The 23,542-nt window shown below is 43.2% G+C and overlaps 1 protein-coding gene across 3 annotated transcripts in view; it reads left to right on the top strand.

The window, feature by feature from the left end:
• The first annotated feature begins 1,332 nt into the window (after positions 1–1,332).
• The window catches only part of KCNS3 (potassium voltage-gated channel modifier subfamily S member 3), a 54,272-nt gene continuing 32,062 nt past the window's right edge, over positions 1,333–23,542 (top strand). For 2 of the 3 annotated variants that reach the window (XM_054476357.2, XM_054476355.2), the window contains exon 1: positions 1,333–1,507. The gene's annotated coding sequence lies outside the window, so the exon portion shown is untranslated. Of the gene's footprint in view, positions 1,508–21,145; positions 21,161–23,542 lie in introns of those variants that run through there. The other variant, XM_054476356.2, reaches the window with a different exon arrangement.

Raw genomic sequence — 23,542 nt, 5'->3', positions numbered from 1 at the left:
CTCAGGGGGAAGACCACCTTAGGCTTTAGCTTTTCCTCTGCCCTTCCTGCCTGCTGTTAGCCTCTCCTCTGGACCAAAACTCCCTTTAAGGGGAAAACCTTCTCTTTGAAGCCCACAGGATACTGTGAGGATTACTCCCTTTTTCTGATTTCCAGCGTGGGTTTTTCATTAAGCAAAGAACAATTAGGAAACCCACAGATAACATAGGGTATTCAGTAAGTTCAGGAAAGTGTTTTCCACCATCTCTTTGCCCCCATTCCCTCCCCAGCGCTTGGCTCAAGGCCTGGAGCTTGAATCTGCGTCGTCTTCCTAGGTGCTTGCCTGAGGTGAGTGGTCAGCGGGTGCTGGCTTGGGGGCAGCTGGCAGGGCGTATGCTGCGGGTAGGAACCCAGGGAACACTGGGCGCCTTAGCTTGGAGCAGCTGGCTCCGAGGAATTATTGCATGTCTGCACAACTTAAAAATCTGCAGTTTGGGGGCGGGAGGGGGAGCGCGGGGGTGGGTCCCGAAGTGTCCCATTTCTCCTCCTGGCTGTTAACTGAGCGCTCTCGCTCAATGCAGCGAGGCCAGCGATGCCTTCTGGACCACACGCCGTCCTTGCCGAGGTCCTGGTTTGTTCCTCAACGTCGGCTGAAGGCATCGTCCCCTGACTCCCTCTTCCATTCGTCCTTCCGAAAGGGGACCCGACTGGTTCCTCTTCTACGTATGAGGCGCATCTGCTTGGTGCAAATGTCCAAGCACCTCTTCTGACTCGGTGAGTGGAGGAATGAGACAAAGCATCTTGTTCTGCATTGTGCGTGAGTCTTCAGGTAGCGGGACCGGTGGCAAACATTGGCAGGAACTGTAGCTATATGTATTCTCCTTCGCACTTTGTTTTAAAACAAGTTTGGGCCTCGCGATTTCCTGAGGAAATCCAGGCAAATTAGCAAAGTGTCGCTTGGGCCGCGACTTTAGAAAGGCGGTTGCCCCAGCCGCCGGGGCCGCGGGGGAGGTCATCTTTTTCCCGCCGGGCCACGGCGCTTCCGGCCCAGGAGGGCGCGCAGGTGGGAGGCGCGGGGAGCGCTCCTGGTCCCACCCGGACAGCGCCGGCCGCTCCGGGGTGACTCTGCACTTGGGCCTGGGCGGGGGCGCGCGGCCGGCAGGGCAGCGTCTCGGTCTATCGGCCTGTCAGCCTGTCTCGCGGTCGGGGCCCCGCAGTCCTCAGCCGCCCGCGCCCTCGGCCCAGGGCGCCCGGCTGCGGGCCCGAAGCGAGGGGCTGGCGGAGCTGCGACCAATGGGGCGGTGGCCGAGCGGCAGGCCCCGCCCCGCCCCGCCCCGCCCCGCCCGCAGCTCCCGGGAGCCGCGCTCCAGCGGGGCGGGACCGACGGACAGACCGGCCGACGCGGGCCACCCCGCTCTCCTCGCCGCCGCGGCGGCAGGCGCGGGGCCGCGCCGCCAGGCCTGATCCCTGCAGCGCGGGCGGGCGGCGTCTCAGAGCGGAGCTAGCTGGATGCGTCCGGACTCCTGCAGGTACCTGGCTGGCGTCCCCACCTCCCTGCGCGCTCCGGAGACTTCTCCGGGCGACCCTGCAACTTTACCGCGCCTTCCCCCACCTTTTGCTGCCCCAGTCCCCCGTAGTCCAGGTCGCGGGTGCACGACCCCGAGGGTCTACGGCCGCAGAGCACTTTCCGTCCTGCTGGGCGCCTGGCCCGCGGCGTCCGCATCCTCTGGTCCCCAGAGCCCGCCGTCGCTGGAGCCCTAAGGCTCCGCCTGTTGCGTGAACTGCGGGCTGCTGAAGCGGTGGCTGGGTTGCTTTGAAAGCCTCGGGGAAGGTATTTAGGATCAGCTTTCGGGAAGTGGGGTGGGCTATGGTCAGGGGGAGGACCACCTGGAGGCGGGAGAATCGATGAGCCGAAGAAAGGCGGCACCTCGCGCAGGGGCATCCCCGGGGCGTTTCCTTGGCGGGGAAGCCGTTCCTTCCCTTTCTCGAAAGGAGGCGCTTTCCTGGCGCTTGTAAATGCTTCCCGGGCCGTCTGCTCCGCCTTCTTTGTCATTTCTCCCCTCCCCTTTGCCCTGCAGCTGTGCTAGGCGCCCCGCGACAGTTGCAGGGAAGAGCGAACCCAGGGCCCTTGCTCTTGTGCAGCGCCGCGCCCTGGGTGGGGACGGCGTGGGGCTTGCAGCGCAGGTGTGGAGTCACTTGCGGACTCTGCGTTTGGATCAGTGGCAGTGGTGGGGAAGGGTGCCCCGGGGTCAGGAACTCCTCTTTTGTTTTTCGCGCCCTTCTGGGTGGCTGCCCGACCTCCTGAGGCACCTTGGCTAGCAAGCGAGCCAGTCTTGCCGGCAGGGGCCGCGGCGAGCCTGGCTGGGCGCCTTTCGCATTGCAGGGCTTGTCCTGCACCCCCAACCCCGCTCTGTCCCTTCTCGTTCATTTGGAGAAAGGAGCACCTTTTGCATTCTTGATGTCTCCCCCCGGTTTTGTCTGGGGAGACCGAGCTGAAAGCTTCACTCGGGTGGCCCGCAGCAGGGGCAGAGGACAGCAAAGAGCTACCTCCACCTGCCAAAATGACCCAGGGGCCCTGGTTTGGTGCCAAGGCACGAAGTGGGGGGAGGGGCGGTAGGTGTTCCTTACGTTCCTGCCGGAGAGTAGCTTTGTGGTTGGCCCGGAGCCTTCGGGTTTTTTGTCTTTCACCCTACCCTCTGAAAATACTGGAGCAGGTGAGGACAACCAGTTCAGAAGCCTTTCCTGTTTCTTTCCCTGTATTTGCTCAAGCGATTTGCGTAACCATTCACTTAGGACTGTGTAAGTCACTCCTAGTTGCCACCCTTCTTAGACTATTTGCAAATACCTGCCCAGGTAAACAGGAAGCACGCACCTATCTCTTTGCTGAAGGCATATGCCCTCGTGCTTTGTCCTCCCTGCATATCTGGAGCCGAAGAGGTGGCTTTGATTCTGTAGCTGAACTTGGTGTAATGTGCAGGCTCCACTTCTTACCTGGGTGGTGACCTTCTTGAGAAGATTGACTCATTCAGTATGCATTTCCAACCAGCCCGCCATGGGCCAGGCCCCAGGATGCACTCGGGGACAGACAGCAAATGGATGATATAATTTCTGCACCCAGTCTAGTCTGTTCTTTCTTTCTCACCAGCTTCCCTTCTTCTCTTGTTCTAATATGTTTGTCATTTCTGAACTAGGAATTGTCAATATTGGGATCCGGAGAAGGTCATATGAAAGTGCCATAGAACTCTGAATCCAAAGCATCTTGTGAATATACTAAGGAGACTTGCAGGATCTGTTTTAATTGAATCTTTTGTCTGAGCCATAATTGCCTGAATAGAGCCATTGATGAATGCAGCTACTCTAAGGTTTTGCTGGTCAAGTGTATGAGGGCAAATTGAGAGGTCAGAAGCAGTCTTTGTTCTGTTCTGAAATATTATAATATTAAAAATCCAAAGCTCTGGAGCTTGAGTTTACCAGCAAAGCACCAACTGAGTATCATCATCTTCTTTTAAGAAGGAAGGGGAAGAGTGGGAACTGTAGCTCCCTCCTGTCTTCAGTGGGTTTTGCCCTTCACTGTAATTCTTCACAGATGTGCATCCCTCTGTTCTACCACCCATCTCAATCTGCCCTGTGTCTGGCATTTGCCGTTGGAATGTGTGTCAGCTTTGAGAGAGTAGGCACCACAGGGTTTTCCTCCTCCTTTTCCTTCTATTTTTTAATAGATAACATTTATTGGCTGCATACTGTATATCAGATACTCTGCTAGGCACTTTTCCAGGCATTATCTCATTTAATTCTCAAAACAACTGCATGAGGATGTGATGCTTGCTTTCTTCACTGCAGTATTGCTGTGGGAGCCAGCAGTAGATGGGACCCCCCAGGTGCATGTTGAGTCAGATGGGAGGCCAGTGGGAAATGGTGGGTCTGAAGTCTCACTAGGAGGAAGGACGGCTCTGCAGGGTATGTTGAAGCAGAGAAGGTGGGTGTGTTTATTGACTCTCCTTATCAGATGTCAGGAAAGTGGATCTTCCAGAGTGCCACCTGTGTGAAATACCCACAAAGAAACATCATAGAGAAGAGAATAGGATGTGGGGACCCAGTTTCCAGCTGTGATATCTATTTCTTTATGGCTCCTTGACTTGACATGTCATTTTGCTAATCTGGGTCTTGGTCTGTTTAGCTGCACTGATCTAGATCTCTAATATTTATTGTTACGCTGTACTAGGCAATAAAAGCTAAAAGCTTTTACATGTATGAACTCACTTCATCCTGATGACAATCTTAGGATGGTAGGTTCTATTATTACCCTATTTTAGAGGAGGAAAGAGAGACAAACTGAGTAACTTGTACAAGGTCACCCAGCCTGGAAAAGGTGAAGCTAGGATTCTATCCCTGGCAGTCTGACTGCAGAGCCACTGTGAGATTCAGTCTTCCTCATTTATTCCTACAGTTCCAACACTGTTCCCTGTGCTTAGTGGGATCTCGGACCACGTTTGTTGAACAGTGACAGAGGGGGCTTACAGTTATCAAGTGACTTTTGGGTCCCATGTCTCAGCCTTAAAAGGAACCTTAAAGACTGCATTAGCAAAATATTATTTTTGCCTTTGACAAAATAGTCTGCTTTTCAGTGAAATTCTGCTCAGCTGGTTAGGAAAAAAGGAAGATAAACCATAAAGATCATGGGCCAAGGAAACATTATGGTGATTTTCAGAAAATGTGTTTATCAATATAAGAAATTCAGAAAAACCACAGAACACTTTGCACTCTGACTCAAATTTGTCAAGAAAATCAACCAGTGACCAATTCACAAGTACTTATTGTATGGGTGCTAAGTGCCCAGTACTACAGGCAATGAAGGTAGGCAGAATCTATGACGTGGTCTCTGAGCTTGAACTCGTAGTGGATCTGGAGTCCCCAGATCAATGAGACAAGATAGAACAATACAAGATGCTAAATGTTTAAGTCCTGATAAAAATCACAATGACTCGGTCACATTTGTATAACCTATTGTGGTTTGTAGGAACTTTCACATGGGATATCTCATTCTAGTCCTCAGAGCAACTGAGAATTATAAGCTATAGGTGGGACAGAAGTTAGGAAGCCCATATTGCTGATGAAGAAATTAAGGCAAAGTGAGCCTTGAGCTTGGACACAGTCAGGGGTCTTCTGACTTCAAGTCCGGCATCTTTCTGCCTCACTTCTGTTTGGAGCTAGAGAGCAGAACAGGAGGGCAGTGAGCTATCGAGAGTCCTTGGGGAGTGGGGAACTGAGTTTGAATTTCATCCTGGACCTGGCCTTTGCTTGCCGGTCTTGACTACCGTGGGTGCTTAGTGGAGGCAGGGGATGGGGAGTAGGTACAAGCTGGGGAGGAGGAGAAAGAGAAGAGTGTTGTTGTTTTATTTTTTCAGGGGCCTGCTGTTGTGTGAAGCCTGGAGTGAATACTCAATTATCATGAACATAATAACAAGGCTTAAAATGTACAATAAAATGTAGAAACTGATTTAGAATTTTCATCCCTGTTTTTCTTTATCATTTCTCTAGATCATCTTTTGAAACTTTTGAAACTTTTTAGCATATCTGCATATTATACTTTTTTTCACAGTTGTTAAGAGGATCAAAATCTGCACATTATAAAAGTAAACTCTTTAATAAGCTAAAATAGTTACTAGACTAGGTTGTGGTATTTTTCTTTTGGGCAAGAGGTCTCATTCTCTTTGGAATCCTGAACAGCCTTTCACTACGATTTGCTTTGAGGAGATACTGTATAAATATTGTCTTCAGTTGCACAAGTATTGAATGATAAAGGCATAAGATCTGCTTTTAGCCAATAATGTTACAGTTAAGCAGTTAATGTTGGCAGCAGCCAGCCTCAGTGAGTTTGGTGAAGTGCCAAACGAATGAAGTATCTTGCTGACTATTCTACTAATCAGCCATCCGAGGACTTACCAGATGATCACCAAAGGTGACATAATGATTAACTTATATAGTCACATATATGTATTCTCATTATATATTCAAATCTTTACATACATTCATTCAACAAGTATTTGAGTACTCACATGATGTTACGTACTATGCTAGGTGCTGGGTATACTGTGGTAAAGGAAACGGGGTGGGGTGAGAAGTGGGAGGGAGACAGGCATTAAACAAACCAATGCAAAATTTAAGTGGTGGTAAGTGCTCTAAAGGACTTCATGGGAGAGAGTAACAAGGGTAGGGAGGCACTGGTTTAGATGAGAGGGTCAGAGAAGACCTTTCTGAGGAAGAGACATTTCATTTTGAGTGATAAAAGGAGTCCATTAAGTGAAGAGTGGGAGAAAGAGAATTCCAGGCTGAGGATTCTAAGGCAGGAATGAGCATTGAGCCTCTTTTTGTTCTATGCAGGAACTTCAAGAGAACAAGGGTAGGAACAGTTGGGAGGAGGTTGTAGAAGAGGGCTGGGGTCATCCCATTACTGGGTATATACCCAAAGGATTATAAATCATGCTGCTATAAAGACACATGCACACGTATGTTTATTGCAGCACTATTCACAATAGCAAAGACTTGGAAACAACCCAAATGTCCAACAATGATAGACTGGATTAAGAAAATGTGGCACATATACACCATGGAATACTATGCAGCCATAAAAAAGGATGAGTTTATGTCCTTTGTAGGGACATAGATGAAGCTGGAAACCATCATTCTCAGCAAACTATTGCAAGGACAAAAAACCAAACACTGCCATGTTCTCACTCATAGGTGGGAATTGAACAATGAGAACACTTGGACACAGGAAGGTGAGCATCACACACCAGGGCCTGTTGTGGAGTGGGGGGAGGGGGGAGGGATAGCATTAGGAGGTATACCTAATGTAAATGACGAGTTAATGGGTGCAGCACACCAACATGGCACGTGTATACATATGTAACAAACCTGCACATTGTGCACATGTACCCTAGAACTTAAAGTATAATTAAAAAAAATATATATATATATATATTAAAAAAAAGAAGAGGGCTGGGGTCAGATCAAGCTGTGCCCTTTAGGTCAAGTTCAAGGTCTTATGGTTTATTCTGAGGGCTGTGAAAAATGGATTTGCAGAAGGTGAGTGTCACGAGCCAATTTATACAAGATTGCCTGGGAAGGCTGTGAAGAACAGATAGAAGAATAGACTGAAGAGGTACAAGCATGGGAAGCAGAAGCCTCGTTTGGAGGTGTGTTTTGTGTTGCAGAAGTGGAACCTAAAGTGAGATTGGACTGGGTTGAAAGATGAATGGAGGTGAGGAAGTGCAGACCATACACATAAAGCGTGATTGTTAAAGGGAGCAGAGAGACAGGATGGGTGTAGGGGCAGGTTTATGTCTATGTGGAAGGCAACCTTGGCTGAAGTTAGGGATGTGAGTCCAGCTCGTTGGTAAATTAACACATATATACCTCTGTGTGTAGAGTTATAGCACTTCTAGAAGATGAGACATTTGAATCCTATCTCTGGCTGTATCTCAAAATCTAGGTAACTTTAAGCATATCGCTTTGAGTACTTCTAGAAGATTAGACATTTGAATCCTAGCTTTGGTTCTGTCCCCAAATCTGGGTAACTGAGCATATCGCTTGTCCTTCCCTGTTTTATTTATTTATTTATTTTTCTCACTGACTGGTGATTTTATATATTTTTTGAAAATTCAGTCTTCCTGCAATGTTCTTTAATAGCATTATTTATATGTGTTAATGTGGATTATTTTTTATAAATTGAACTAGCAGACTATGAATGGGGATGTAGGAACATTTGTGGTAGGATTCTAAGCATTTGCTCATTGTTGATCATGGATAAGCTGCTTTCAAATTAGCTTAAATGGAGAGACACTAATAATAAAGTCTAGCGGTGAGGAGACAGTAACCCTTCCAATGTAGATGGAATAAGGACTGATGGAGAGTCCTGGGCATGGTTATGAGCCACTTTTTGTGTTTCAGTCGGACTCCTCCTTACCTGGTCTTCTTCATTGCATGAGACGCTTCCTCTGTACGCATGGATATGTTAAAAAGATGATAAGAGAGGTACATCTGGTCTGTTTTCTGAGAACCCATTTGTGTTAGGGTTTTCTAGACAAACAGAACCAATAGGATGTGCATATGTGTAGAAAGAGATTTATTATAAGAAATTGGTTCACGCAGTTATGGAGACTGGCAAGTCCAAAATTTGCAGGATGGGCCAGCAGGCTGGAAACCCAGGAGAGCCAACACTCCACTTCAAGTTTGGAGGCAGTTGCTATACAGCCTGGAAGAGCTGATGTTACAATGAAGTCCAAAGGCAGGCTGCTAGAAAATTCTTTCCTGTTTGAGGGAGGCCAGGCTTTTTGTTCTGTTCAGGCTTTCAGCTGATTTGATGAAGCCCACCAGCATTATAGAGGGCAGTCTGCTTTACTCAAAGTCTACCAATTTATATGCCAGTCTCTTCCAAAATACCCTCACAGAAACACTCAGAATAATGTTTGACCAAATGTCTGGGCACCCTGTGACCCAGCCAAGTTAACACATAAAATTAGCCATCAAATCACATTTAACAGAATATGCTTGCCTAAACATCGATAATGACCCTCACAGATAACCTGATGGGGCATTAAAGAAGGATAGAGTATCCAGTGATCAATTTCTAGTTGTAGGGAATGAGAGTATAAATAGGGCCATAGAGCCTGGGCGACAGAGCGAGACTCCGTGTCATAAAAACAAACAAACACAAACAAACAAACAAACAGGGCCATAGAACGGAAAGTTACTCCAAAGATCAGTCAAGTCATTTGCTGCCTCTGGACTTTAGGAATGCTGGCTTAAATCCTGACAAATAATTAGTGTATTGAGATAAAAGAATGCCAGCAGACTAAATTTGGGGCTTCAACACGCTTATATATTTTTTACTTTTATTCTGCTGTGCACTGGATTGGCTTTTCTAAGCCCTGATGGACATGCCATGGTGAACCGAAAAGCATTTCCTATGATTTACTTGAGAGAAAAATGTAACTGGCCAAAGAGATGGGAGAACTTCATGGTTAAATACAGTTGTTTGTAGATTTGGATTGAGCGGAGATGTTGTAGCAAAGGCATTTCATTATTCTTGTCTTTGAGTTCAGACAAAACACTTCTTGGCAGTGTTTTTTTTGTGGGTTTTTAAGATCTGAGTTTTCTAAGTATGGTACCTTCGTGAGGCCACTGATGTAAGACCCCAGTCTTCCCTTGGTGCTTAGATGTTACGAAGATGAGATTCAGCCCTGAGGCTCAGGCTTGAGCCTCTGTGACAGAGCTTGTCTCCTCTGGGATAAAAGGGTAAAAAGAAAGGAAAGTACCATGTATGGCAATGTTCATCTGTGTGTCCCATCCATCCATCCATCCATCCATCCATCCATCCATCCATCCATCCATCCATCCATCCATCCATCCATCCACCCACCCACCCACCTTTGCCACAGTATAAAAAGGTATTAGGGTCCCCATGCCCTCTCATCTTCTCCTTAAATCACAATTCCTACAAAGTAGGCTCTTTTGAGATGTGAACATAGGAGTCTTGTGAAAGTTTATGCAAAATCTGAGAACTTTGTTTTTTAAGCAGGTTCCCCAGACTTGTTGATGTAATTAGAAATTGAATGTCAGCATGGTGCATCTTTTTGGTGATGAGAACCGAATTTTTTTCTCCCAGCCTCTCTAGACTTAAAGCAGCACACGTTGCTTTCTCATGTAATTTTTATTTTATTATTTTTTCTCTTCTATTATTATTATTGTTTTTATTTTTCCATAAGTTATTTGGGTACAGGTGTTATTTGGTTACATGAGTAAGTTCTTTAGTGGTGATTCGTGAGATTGGTGCACATGTCACCCGAACAGTATATGCTGCACAATATTTGTACTCTTTTAATCCCTCACCCCACTCCCACTCTTCCCCCTGAGTCCCCAAAGTCCATTGTATCATTCTTATGCCTTTGCATCCTCATAGCTTAGCTCCCACATATCAGTGAGAACATACGATGTTTGATTTTCCATTCCTGAGTTACTTCACTTAGAATAATTGTCTCCAGTCTTATTCAGGTCACTTTAAATACTGTTAATTCATTTCTTTTTATGGCTGCATTGTATTCTATCATATGATCTATCTATCTATCTATCTATCTATCTATCTATCTATCTATCTATCTATCTATCTATCTATCTAATCTATCTATCTATCTATCTATCTATCTATCTATCTATCTATCTATCTATCTATCTATCTATCTATCTGTCTCTGTATCTATATATATCACAGTTTCTTTATCCACTTGTTGATTGATGGGCATTTGGGTTGGTTCCACGATTTTGCAATTGTGAATTGTGCTGCTATAAACATGTGTGCAAGTATCTTTTTCGAATAATGACTTCTTTTCCTCTGGGTAGGTACCCAGTAGTGAGATTGCTGGATCAAATGGTAGTTCTACTTTTAGTTCTTTAAGGAATCTCCACACTGTTTTCCATAGTGGTTGTACTAGTTTACATTCCCACCAGCAGTGTAGAAGTGTCCCCTCTTCACCGCATCCACTCCAACATCTACTGTTTTTTGATTTTTTGATTATGGCCATTCTTGCAGGAGTAAAGTGGTATCACATTGTGGTTTTGATTTGCATTTCCCTGATCATTAGCGATGTTGAGCATTTTTTCATATGTTTGTTGGCCATTTGTATATCTTCTTTTGAGAATTGTCTATTTATGTCCTTAGCCCACTTTTTGATGGGATTTTTTGTTTTTTTTGTACTGATTTGTTTGAGTTTGTTTTTGTCGTAGATTCTGGAGATTAGTCCTTTGTCAGATACATAGATTATGAAGATTTTCTCCCACTCTGTGGGTTGTCTGTTTACTCTGCTGACTGTTCCTTTTGCCATGCGAAAGCTCTTTAGCTTAATTAGGTCCCAGCTATTTATCTTTGTTTTTATTGCATTTACTTTTGGGTTCTTGGTCATGAAATCCTTGCCTAAGCCAATATCTAGAAGGGGTTTTCCATTGTTATCTTCTAGAATTTTCGTTATTGTTCCAATGCTATCTTCTAGAATTTTTATAATTTCAGGTCTTAGGTTTAAGTCCTTAATCCATCTTGTTGATTTTTGTATAAGATGAGAGATGAGGATCCAATTTCATTCTCCTACAGGTGGCTAGCCAATTATCCCAGCACCATTTATTGAAAAGGGTGTGGGGTGGGGGGGGGGGGGAGGGATAGCATTAGGAGATATACCTAATGTAAATGATGAGTTAATGGGTGCAGCACACCAACATGGCACATGTATACATATGTAACAAACCTGCATGTTGTGCACATGTACCCTAGAACTTAAAGTATAATAAAAAAAATATATATATATATAAAGAAAAGGGTGTTCTTTCCCCACTTTATGTTTTTGTTTGCTTTGTTAAAGATGAGTTGGCTGTAAGTATTTGGGTTTATTTCTGGGTTCTCTATTCTGTTCCATTGGTCTGTGTGCCTGTTTTTATACCAGTACCATGCTGTTTTGGTGACTATGGCCTTATAGTATAGTTTGAAATCAGGTAGTGTGATGCCTCCAGATTTGTTCTTTATGCTTAGTCTTGCTTTGGTTATATGGGCTCTTTTTTGGTTCCACATGGATTTTAGAATTGTTTTTCCTAATTCTGTGAAGAATGATGGTTGTATTTTAATGGGGATTGCATTGAATTTGTAGATTGCCTTTGGCAATATGATCATTTTCACAATATTGGTTCTACCCCTCCATGAGCATGGGATGTGTTTCCATTTGTTTGTCTCGTCTATGATTCCTTTTAGCAGTGTTTTGTAGTTTTCCTTGTAGAAGTCTTTTGACTCCTTTGTTAGGTATATTCCTAAGTATTTTATTTTTTTTGCAGCTATTGTAAAAGGGGTTGAGTTCTTGATTTGATTCTCCGCTTGGTCGCTGTTGGTGTATAGAAGAGCTACTGATTTGTGTACATTAATCTTGTATCTAGAAACTTTGCTGAATTCTTTTATCAGCTCTAGGAGCTTTCTGGAGGAGTCCTTAGAGTTTTCAAGGTAAACGATCATATCACCAGCAAACAGTGACAGTTTGACTTCTTTGTTAGCAATTTGGATGCCCTTTATTTCTTTCTCTTGTCTGATTGCTCTGGCTAGGACTTCCACTACTGTGTTGAAGAGGAGTGGTGGGAGTGGGCATCCTTGTCTTGTCCCTGTTCTCAGAGAGAATGCTTTCAACTTTTCCCCATTCAGTATTATGTTGGCTGAGGGTTTGTCATAGATGGCTTTTATTACATTAAGGTATGTCCCTTGTATGCCGATTTTGCTGAGAGTTTTAATCATAAACGATGCTGGATTTTGTCTAATGCTTTTTCTGCATCTATTGAGATGATCATGTGATTTTTGTTTTTTAATTCTGTTTATGTGGTGTATCTCATGTATTGACTTGCATATGTTAAACCATCCTGGCATCCCTGGTATGAAACCCAGTTGATCGTGGTGGATTATCTTTTTGATATGTTGTTGGATTCGGTTAGCTAGTATTTTGTTAAGGATTTTAGCATCTATGTTCTTCAAGGATATCGGTCTGTAGTTTTCTTTTTTGGTTATATCCTTTCCTGGTTTTGGTATTAGGGTGATCCTTGCTTCATAGAATGAATTAGGGAGGATTCCTTCTTTCTCTATCTTGTGGAATAGTGTCAAAAGGATTGGTATCAATTCTTTGAATATCTGGTAGGATTCTGCTGTGAATCCGTCTGGTCCTGGACTTTTTTTTTTTTGGCAATTTAAAAATTACCATTTCAATCTCACTGCTTGTTATTAGTCTGTTCAGGGTAGCTAATTCTTCCTGATTTAAGCTAGGAGGGTTGTATTTTTCCAGGAATTTATCCATCTCTTCTATGTCTTCTAGTTTATGTGAGTAAAGGTGTTATAGTAGCCCTGAATGATCTTTTGTATTTCAGTGATGTCAGTTGTAATATTTCCTGTTTCGTTTCTTAGTGAGGTTATTTGGATTTTCTCTCTTCTTTTCTAGGTTAATCTTGCTAATGGTCTATCAATTTTATTTATCTTTTCAAAGAACCACTTTTTTGTTTCATTTATCTTTTGTGTTTTTTGTTTGTTTCAATTTCATTTAGTTCTACTCTGATCTTGGTTATTTCCTTTCTTCTGTGGAGGTTGGGTTTGGTTTGTTCTAGATTCTCTAGTTCTTTGAGGTGTGACTTTAGATTGTTTGTGCTCTTTCAGACTTTTTGAGGTAGGCACTTAGGGCTATGAACTTTCCTCTTAACACTGCCTTTGCTGTATCCCAGAGGTTTTGATAGTTTGTGTCATCATTGTCATTCAGTTTGAAGAATTTTTAAATTTCCATCTTGATTTCATTTTTGACCCAGTGCTTATTTAGGAGCAGGTTATTTAATTTCCATGTATTTGCATGGTTTTGAAGTTTCCTTTTAGAGTTGATTTCCAGTTTAATTCCACTGTGGTCTGAGAGAGTGCTTCATATAATTTCAATTTTCTTAAACTTATTGAGGCTCATTTTATGGCCTATCATATGGTCTATCTTGGAGAAAGTTCCATGCATTGAATAGAATGTGTATTCTGTGGTTGTTGGATGAAATGTTCTGTATATATCTGTTAAGTCCGTTTGTTCCAAGGTATAGTTTAAATCCGTTGTTTCTTTGTTGACTTTCTGTCTTGATGACCTGTCTAGTGTTGTCAGTAGAGTATTGAAGTCCCCTGATATTGTTGCTGTCTAGCTCATTTCTTAGATCTGTTAGTAATTGTTTTATAAATTTGGGAGCGTCAGTGTTAGGTGCATATATGTTTAGGATTGTGATATTTTCCTGTTGGGCAAGGCCTTTTACTATTATATAATGTCCCTCTTTGTCTCTTTTAACTGCTGTTACTTTAAAGTTTGTTTTGTCTGATATAAGAATAGCTACCCCTGCTCACTTTTGGTGTCCATTTGCATGAAATGTCTTTTTCCACCCCTTTACTTTAAGTTTCTGTGATTCCTTATGTGTTAGGTGAGTCTCCTGAAAGCAGCAGATAGTTGGTGAATTCTTATTCAGTCTGCAGTTCTGTATCTTTTAAGTGGAGCATTTAGGTCATTTACATTCAATGTTAGTATTGAAATGTGAGGTACCATTGCATTCATCGTGCTCTTTGTTGCCTGTGTAGTTTTTTTGTTTGTTTGTTTTTGCTTTTTAACTTGTATTTTTGTTTTATAGGTCCTGTGTGATTTTTGCTTTAAAGAGGTTCTGTTTTGATGGTGTTTCCAGGATTTGTTTCAAGATTTAGAGCTCCTTCTAGCAGTTCTTGTAGTTGTAGCTTGGTAATGGTGAATTCTCTCAGCATTTGTTTGTCTCAAAAAGACTATCTTTTCTTCGCATATGATTCTTAGTTTTGCTGGATACAAAATTCTTGGCTGATAATTGTTTTGTTTGAGGAGACTGAAGATACGGCCCTAGTCCCTTCTAGCTTGTAGGGTTTCTGCTGAGAAATCTGCTGTTAATCTGATAGATTTTCTTTTATAGGTTACCTGGTGCTTCTGTCTCACAGCTCTTAAAATTATTTCCTTTGTCTCGGCTTTGAGTAACCTGATGACAAGTGTACCTAGGTAAAGATCTTTTTATGATGAATTTCCCAGGTGTTCTTTGTGCTTCTTGGATTTGGATGTCTAGGCCTCTAGCATGGCTGGGGAAGTTTTCCTCTATTGTTCCCCCAAATATGTTTTCCAAGCTTTTAGAATTCTCTTCTTCCTCAGGAACATAGATTATTCTTAGGTTTGGTCATGTAACATAATCCCATACTTCTTAGAGGCTTTGTTCACATTTTCTTATTCTTTTTTCTTTGTCTTTGTTGGATTGGGTTAATTCGAAGACCTTGTCTTCAAGCTCTGAATTTCTTTCTTCTGCTTGTTCAATTCTATTGCTGAGACTTTCCAGAGCATTTCACATTTCTAAAAGTGGGTCTGAAGTTTCCTGAAATTTTTATTTATTTATTTATTTTTTAAGCTATCTATTTCCTTGACTATTTCTTCCTTCACTTCTTGTATCGTCTTTTTTTTGGATCTCCTTGCATTGGGCTTCACCTTTCTCTGGTCTCTCCCTGTTTAGCTTAATAACTAACTTCCCAAATTCTTTTTCAGGTAAATCAGGGATTTTGTCTTGGTTTGGATCCATTGCTGGTGAACTAGTGTGATTTTTTTGGGGGTGTTGAAGAGCCTCGTTTTGTTATAGTATCAGAATTGATTTTCTGGTTCCTTCTCATTTGGGTAGGCTCTGTCAGGGGGAAGGTCTAGGGCTGAAGGCTGTTGTTCAGATTCTTTTGTCCCACGGGGTGTTCCCTTGATGTAGTAGTCTCCCCCTTTTCCTATGAATGTGGCTTCCTGTGAGCCGAACTGCAGTGATTGTTGTCTGTTCTCTGGGTCTAGCCACCCAGCGAGTCTGCCCAGCTCTGGGCTGGTCCTGGGGGTTGCCTGCACAGAGTTCTGTGTTGTGAACTGTCTATGGGTCTCTTAGCCGTGGATACCAGTGCCTGTTGTGGTGGAGGTAGCGGAGGGTGCAATGGACTCCATGAGGATCCTTAGCTTTGGTGGTTTAATGCTCTATTTTTTTGCTGGTTGGCCCCCTGCCAGGAGGTGGCACTTTCAGCTGTGCTAGTATGGGGAGGAACCAGCAGTGGGTGGGGCCCTAAACTCTCAAGATTATATGCCCTTTGTCTTCCATTACCAAGGTGGATAGGGAAGGACCATCAGGTGGGGATAGGGCCAGGCACATGTGTCTGAGCTCAGACTCTCCTTGGGTGGGTCTTGCTGTGGCTGCTGTGGGGAATGGAGGTGAGATTCCCAGGTCGCTGGAGTTGTGTACCTAGGAGGGTTATGGCTACCTCTGCTGAGTCATGCAGGTTTTCAGTTAAGTGGGGGAAAGCTGGCAGTCACTGGCCTCACCCAGTTCCCATGCAAACTGAAGGGCCGGTCCCACTCCCACCGTGTCCCCTCCTACAGCCAGGAGTCTGTTTCCAGGTGGAGAGTGAGAGGGTCTTGAAAACTTGCCCGAGGCCATCCGCCTCCCAGCTGAGAAAGAAAGGGCTTTAGTTCTTCCTGGCCTGTGAAGTCTGCATGCCTGATTAGGATTCGCACTGTCTCCTGAGTTCTGGCCAGGGGGCTTCTCGCCCCGTTCAAATTGTTACAAAGTTTGCCTAGAGAATTCCTTCTCCTTGTTGAATTTTACCCCCTGCACCTCTGGCCACCCTCGTGATGGATCCCTGTGGTGCCAGGCAGGAATGGGCTGCTTGGGGACCCAGTGAGCTCCCAGGGCTTTTCTGCTGCTTCCTCTGTATTTCGCTCGGCTCTCTAACTTGACTCAGCTCCAGGTAAAGTTGGAAACTTCTCCTGCAAACAGACCTTCAGCTTCTCCACTGGGGGTGTGTGTTTGGGGGAGGAGGGTCTACCTTTCCCACTTCGGCAGTTGGGGCACTCACAGTATTTGCGGGTCTCCTGGGTCCTGCAGGAGCAGTCTGCTTCCTTCAGAGGGTCTGTGGTCCTCTCAGTATTTCTGGTTTGTTCTTGCAGCCAATCTGAAGCTAAAATTCACGATGCAAGCCTCTGCATGCTGCTCTGTATGGAGCTGCAATCTAGTCCTGCCTCCCCTCTGCCATGATCCCAGGAGCCAGTTGTTTTTTTTTTAAAAATATATATATATGTATGGGGGTTTGAAGTAAAAAGTACAGGATGGACAGTTTAATGTGGCCCTGAATTCTGTAGATTTGCTTTTAGTTACTTTTTACCAGTCATCCCTATAATCCACATCAATGGAGTTAAGAATACATAAGCAAGCCCTGTTTTACAGTCCTTCATTTATGTTATGTGAGCAACTCAGAAACAATTTCCATGCAGACATCATTAGACACTAGGATTAGGTTTCAGACTGCCCCACCAAAGCAGATATAAGCCCTAATGAGTGCACAGTGATATGGTTTTGAGTACCAGGACCTGAGCACTATGTGATGTAGAAGGGAGGAGATGAGTTTTCTCTCCCAGGAAGGGGGCCACACACTTGCACCACACACCCATCCATACAAACACACACCCTAGATGAGACAGTGCTTACTAATGTGGACTGCTTAGCTAATTTGATGTAAGTAGACAAACCACAAAAGATCAGATTATATTTTTTTATGTAACAGACAATGACAGTCCTCCACAAACCCTGTTCGGGCCATTGTACTGTGACCTTCTTCAGATACCACCAAATAGATTGAGTGTGGAACTGTTTCAAATTTCCCTTGTTAAACTGACTTCAGTAGGAAACTCACAGAAACTTTGATTGTGAACATCAGGTAGAGAAAGCCACGTTTTACTCCAGATTGCCTGGGGTTTGTTTTTCCCAAGTGTGCATTTGTGTTTGCTGTGGAATGAGAACTTTCTGCATGGCAGAAGGAAAGCCTGCACCTGTTCAGAGATGGTGCCTATAGCCGTCTCCTGAGGCTTGGCCCTGAGCCGGCTAACGTCACTGCTGGGCTTGCTGGAGGGTGTAGGTGTTCTTCCAAGGACCTCCTTTTCTTCCTCAGCTCAATTCTACCTTGTTCTTTCTTGTATGGAGAACTTGGAAACTCAGAGAGCTGGGTGTATTTAGAAAATGGGCTGGAGAAAGGATAGGTGCGAGAATTCATTTTAATAAGTCAAATTTAAAACTTTTTTGACTTGCATTGCCTGGGGATCTCATTATTTTATATATTTTTTATATTGATGAAGTGTAGGATTAGTTATAATTGATAGTTCTGGGCAAAGCATTTAAAAAATCCTCCCAGGATAGTTTTCAGGGACTGGATACGGATGTTTGTGAAGCATAAACACATTTTTACTACCTTCCAAAGAATGGTCTAGATGCTATATAAACCATCATATTTATTATATCTTTTAAAAAGTTAAGTAAAACTTTTTTTTAACCTCATGAAATAAATAGTCACTCTGGCAACATACTACAGCAATAGACACTTGGCCCTCTGAGAGTTTTGCTGTAAATATGCTGAAGATTTATGTAGCTTGGCAAAAACCACTCTCTTTTCTTCTAGCAGCAATAAACACTTTTCTAAAATCCTTTGGAAATGCTACAACATGTCAGGTGCTCAAATGGGGTATAGAAAAACAACAGCTTAGTCAGACATTGACATCACCATGTCCTGGAGTCCCTAGGAAAGCCAAAATGGTGAGAAGGTACCTCCCAAGCAGCCCTCTCCACCACATTTTGAGCAGGAAAACCCTTGTTTTTTCCTTTAAGTGGAATGTTCATTTAGTAAACTTGCACTGGACATCTCCCACGTGTTTACTGTGTAGCAGGCACTGATGCCACCATATGTCAGTGATATTGCCAAGAAATGCCGTTCTGCAGGCACAAAGGTGAGGTGCTTGTGTAGCATTAGGTGCGTGTATGTGGGAAGGAAGGGAGTACATTGAGAGAAAGTTTCCGGGAAGAGGCGACGTTTGGACTGATTTCTTGAAGACAGAACTGGAGTTAAATGGAAAAGAAGGGAAAAGGACACTCCAATCAGAGGGAACAGCTTTGACGAGGTTTGGAAGGGAGAGTGTGTGGTGCAGCTGGGGATGGTAAATAATTTGATGGAGTAAGGCAGAGATATGAGGTATATTGGTGGATGCTGAGGCCAAACAGACAGGATAGAGTTTAGACTCCATCCTGAAGATTCTGGGAAGCTATTGAAGATTTACATAGAGTTTTGGCATATTCTGACCTGTATTTTTATTTCTTTTATTTATTTCTTTTTATTTTTTAGAGTCGGGCTCACTCTGTTGCCCAGTGGAGTGCAGTGGCACAATCATAGTTCACTACAGCCTTCAACTCCTGGGCTCAGGCGATCCTCCCACCTCAGCCTCTTGAATAGCTGGGACTATAGACTGGTACCACCACATCTGACTCATTTTTTATTTTTATTTTTTTGTAGAAATGGGATCTTGCTATGTTGCCCAGACTGCTCTTGAACTCCTGGACTCAAGCAATGATTCTTCTGCTTCAGCTTCCCTAAAGTGCTGGGATTACAGGTGTGAGCCACTGTGCCTGGCCTGTGACTTATAGTTTAGAAAAGTCCCTCTAGCCATCCACGGAGGGGCAAAGGGCATTACAAGTAGAAACAAGATGATGTCACTGGCTTATGTACTGGTGTGACTTTGGGGGCATTGGAGAGGGGCCTCTGTCACCCAGATAGTTAATTGGTTTTGTTCCTTGATGGCTGAAATTCCTTAGACTCTTTTTTTTTTTTGGAATCGAGAATTCTGGGAAGATTGAGTGGAATTTTTGGCCACATGTCTGTTTCATCTTCCTGAGGTCCCCCTAATTCCCTTTGGGTAATTATACTGCACTGTTGAATATTGACTTTGTAAGTAACTGTTAAGATCTCCCGAGAGGTTCCTTCTGCCAGCTTCTTCTCCCTGCCCCAGTATAGCCACTGGGTGGACAGGTGGTATAGGCTCAGCCAGTCTGACACTGTCAGTTGAGTGACTTGAGAATGGAAGAGACCACTAGAGTGAGTTCTTTCCTATGGTGGCTCTCTGAAGAGATCTCTTCCTCTATAAATTATTCCTATAGTTTCTTTTTTTCATTTTTTCAACTTTTATTTCAGATTCAGGGAGTATGTGTGCAGGTTTGTGTACATGGGTATATTGCTTGATGCTGAGGTTTGGGGTATGATGGAATCAGTCACCCAGGTAGTGAGCATAATGCCAAATAGGTAGTTTTTCAACCCTTGCCCCCATTGCTACCTCCCCCATCAGTAGTCCACATTGTTTATTGTTCCCATCTTTATGTCCATCTTTACCCAATATTTAGCTCCCACTCACATAAGTGAGAACATGTGGTATTTGATTTTCTATTTCTGTGTTAATTCTCTTAGGATAATGGCCTTTAGCTGCATTCATGTTGCTGGAAAGGACATGATTTTGTTCTTTTTTACAGTTGTGTAATATTCCATGGTGTATATGTAGCACATTTCCTTTATCCAATCCACTGTTGATGGGCAACTAGGTTGATTCCATGTCTTTGCTATTGTGATTATGAAGAACATACAAATGCATGTGTCTTTTTGGTAGAATGTTTATTTTCTTTGGATATACCAGTAATGAGATTGCTGAGTTGAATGCTAGTTCTGTTTTAAGTTCTTTGAGAAATCTCCAATCTGCTTTCCACAATGGCTGAACTAACTTAAATTCCCAGCAGCAGTGTGTACTCAGCAACCTTGCCAGCATTTCTCTGATCATCAGTGATAATGAGCATTTTTTCATATGTTTGTTGGCCGCTTGTATGTCTTCTTTTGAGAAGTGTCTGTTAATGGGGTTATTTGTTCTTTGTTGTTGATTTAAATTTCTTATACATTCTGGATGTTAGTCTTCTGTCAGATGCCTAATTTGCAATTTTTTTCTCCCATTCTATAGCCTGTTTACTCTTTGATAGTTTCTTTTACTGTGCAGAACCTCCTTAGTTTAATTAGGTTCCACTAGTCAATTATTTTTGTTAAAATTACTTTTGAGGACTTAGCCACAAATTCTTTGCCAAGGCTGATGTTGAGAAAGGTATTTCCTTTAATAAATGACTTTTAGAAAGAAAACCCAGGTTTTCTTCTAGGATTTTCATAGTTTGAGGTCTTACATTTAAGACTTTAATCCATCTTGAGTTAATTTTTGTACATGGTTATAAGTAGTGGTTCAAATTTGTTCTTCTGCATATGGTTAGCCAGTTATCTCAGCACCATTTATTGATTAGGGAGTCCTTTACCCATGGCTTATTTTTGTTGACTTTGTTGAAGATCAGATGGTTTTGGGTATGTGGCTTCAATTCTGGGTTCTCTGTTCTCTTCCATTGGTCCATGTGTCTGTTTTTATACCAGTACCATGCTGTTTTAGTTACTGTAGCCTTGTAGTATAGCTTAAAGTCAGTAATGTGATGCCTCTAGGTTGTTTTTTCTTTTTTGCTTAAGATTGCTTTGGCTATTCAGGTTCTTTTTTTGGTTCCATATGAATTTTAAAGTAGTTTTGTCTAATTCTTTAAAAATGACATTAATAGTTTGATAGGAATAGCAGTGAATCTATCTGTAGATTGCTTTGAGTTGTATGACTATTTTAATGATATTGGTTATTCCTGTAATTTCAACTTTCAGGTTCCTCAGAAAGGCCCTGACTCCTGCCTGTTTCCAGGTGTGGCTTTTCAGGCTTCTCTTTGGTTCTAGGAGCTTCACATAGCCATCTGAAAAAATTACATTTATTTGAGTTAGCTGCAACCAGTTGCTGCTGCTTGTGTCCAAAGAACCCTAATAGATGTAGGAAACGTCCAGAGGTCTTACTTCACACCAGAGTTTAAAGACTAATCTCCTAGCCTTTCCTACTGGTTTGAAAGGGGCACAAGAAGAGAACACGAGGACATTATTTTCAGAGAGGGAGCAAGGGATGTTCTCAAAGGGGCAGAGGAAACTAAATCTCTGCAGACCAACTTTGCTGGCATCCCAGTATTGCTGCAGGCTGGTCTTGCTCCAAGGTCTACCTAGAGTGGGTCAAATTAGCATCAAATTGGTGGCAGCATTTCCTGTGTACTTTCAATTCCAGTTCTTTCTCAGATGGCACTCAGGGCTCTGGCAATACTTAGTGATAAAAATAATAATAGACTGGGTGCGGTGGCTCAGGCCTGTAATCCCAGCACTTTGGGAGTCTGAGGCCGGTGGATTACAAGGTCAAGAGATCGAGACCATCCTGGCCAACATGGTGAAACCCCATCACCACTAAAAATACAAGAATTAGCTGGGCGTGATGGAGCACACCTGTATTCCCAGCTACTCAGGAGGCTGAGGCAGGAGCATTGCTTGAACCCGGGAGGTGGAGGTTTCAGTGAGCCAAGATCGTACCACTGCACTCCAGCCTGGCGACAGAGTGAGACTGTCTCAAAAAAACAAAAGACAAAACAAAACAAAACAAAAAAAACACAATAGTAAATATTGATATAGCACTTACATAATGTGCCAGACACTGTTATAAATGTGATCCACATATTAACCCATTTATTTCTTATAATCAAATTTTGATGTAGGTACTATTATCTTATTATATTATTATTATATTACATCTATCTATCTTTTGCTGTTAATCATCTATCATCTATCAACAGATGAAGAAACCTCAAGGAACAATTTTAATAATTTAGCTACATTATACAAACAGAAAGTGGTAGTTACAGAATTTGTGCTCTTACTCCTGGATTCCAATCTTAGCTCCACTTCTTTTTGGCTGGGCAAGTTATTTAACCCCTGTGGCCTCAGCATCCTCATTTGCAGAATGGGAGTAATAATAGTATTTATTTATCTAGCATTAGGTAGCACAAAGTAAAATGCTTCAAATAGTGCCTGGCACAAAGTAAGCACTATATAAAGGTTTTCCAGAAAAGTTATTTTGTAATAGACACTACAAAGAAGACTGAACATACATACTTTATAGAGATAAGCACATAACAAACTGTGACTCTTCTATTTATCCCTGTGCTTTGTGGATGTTTTGTAGCTCTTCACAGAAAGGGCATGAGGTGATATAAGTAATTGGTATTGTTTATACACTCATTTAGGGAGATAAAGCCAAAATACAGTTGAATGTAAGGACATGAGCCTGCTATGTCAGGACAGACAACCACCACCCCCTACAGAAGCAAAGAGTACGATGTGCCTCCCCAATATGGGGCTCATTGGAGAGTGGGCATGGTCTCTGGGGTTGCCACCTCTGCTTTCCATTTAACTATTTGAAACCTCAATTTCCTCATTCATCAGTGGGGAATCATCTTAATGCCTGGTTCTCTGCGTTGATCTTGGGATTAAAAAAGATTGTTTGCTTATTCATTACTTTTGGCTGGGCATTAAGGATGCAAAAATTAAGAAAAAATAGGCCTACCTTTGCAGAGCTCACGGTGCAGTGTGGAGACAATGAGTAAATTGTTCTACTGCATTTCAGCAAGTTAAGTTCTCTGATGGAGGCAGGTACTGGTGGGTGGGATGCAGTGGAAGGGAGCCTGGTTTTGAGGTAGGGAGAGGTCTGGGGTATGGGGTTGGTTCTGGAGAATATGATAGAGCTGAGTCTTGAAGGACATTCTGAGCAGACCAAACAAGTGCAGAGACCTGGACTGTGAGAAGTTGGAGCACTTTCAGAGATTTTCATTAGTTTTTTTTTTTGGTGGGGGATGGAGTCTCGCTCTGTCACCCAGGCTGGAGTGCAGTGGCGCGATTTTGGCTCACTGCAACCTCTGCCTCCCAGGTTCAAGCAATTTTCCTGCCTTAGCCTCCTGAATACCTGGGACTACAGGCATGTGCCACCATACCCGGCTAATTTTTGTATTTTTAGTAGAGACAGGGTATCACCATGTTGACCAGGCTGGTTTCGAACTCCTGACTTCAGGTGATCTGCCTGTCTCGGCCTCCCAAAGTGCTGGGATTACAGGCATGAACCACCGCGTCTGGCTGTTTTTCACTAATTCTTTATTGTTCTAGAGTTTCAGTTGGTTTGTGACAGGCAAGGCTAGTGGATAAGGAATAATAATAATAATAA

Source organism: Pongo pygmaeus, chromosome 12 (genome assembly GCF_028885625.2).
Source record: "Pongo pygmaeus isolate AG05252 chromosome 12, NHGRI_mPonPyg2-v2.0_pri, whole genome shotgun sequence".
Lineage (NCBI taxonomy): Eukaryota > Metazoa > Chordata > Mammalia > Primates > Hominidae > Pongo > Pongo pygmaeus.
This window is presented reverse-complemented; position numbering and strand designations above follow the sequence as displayed.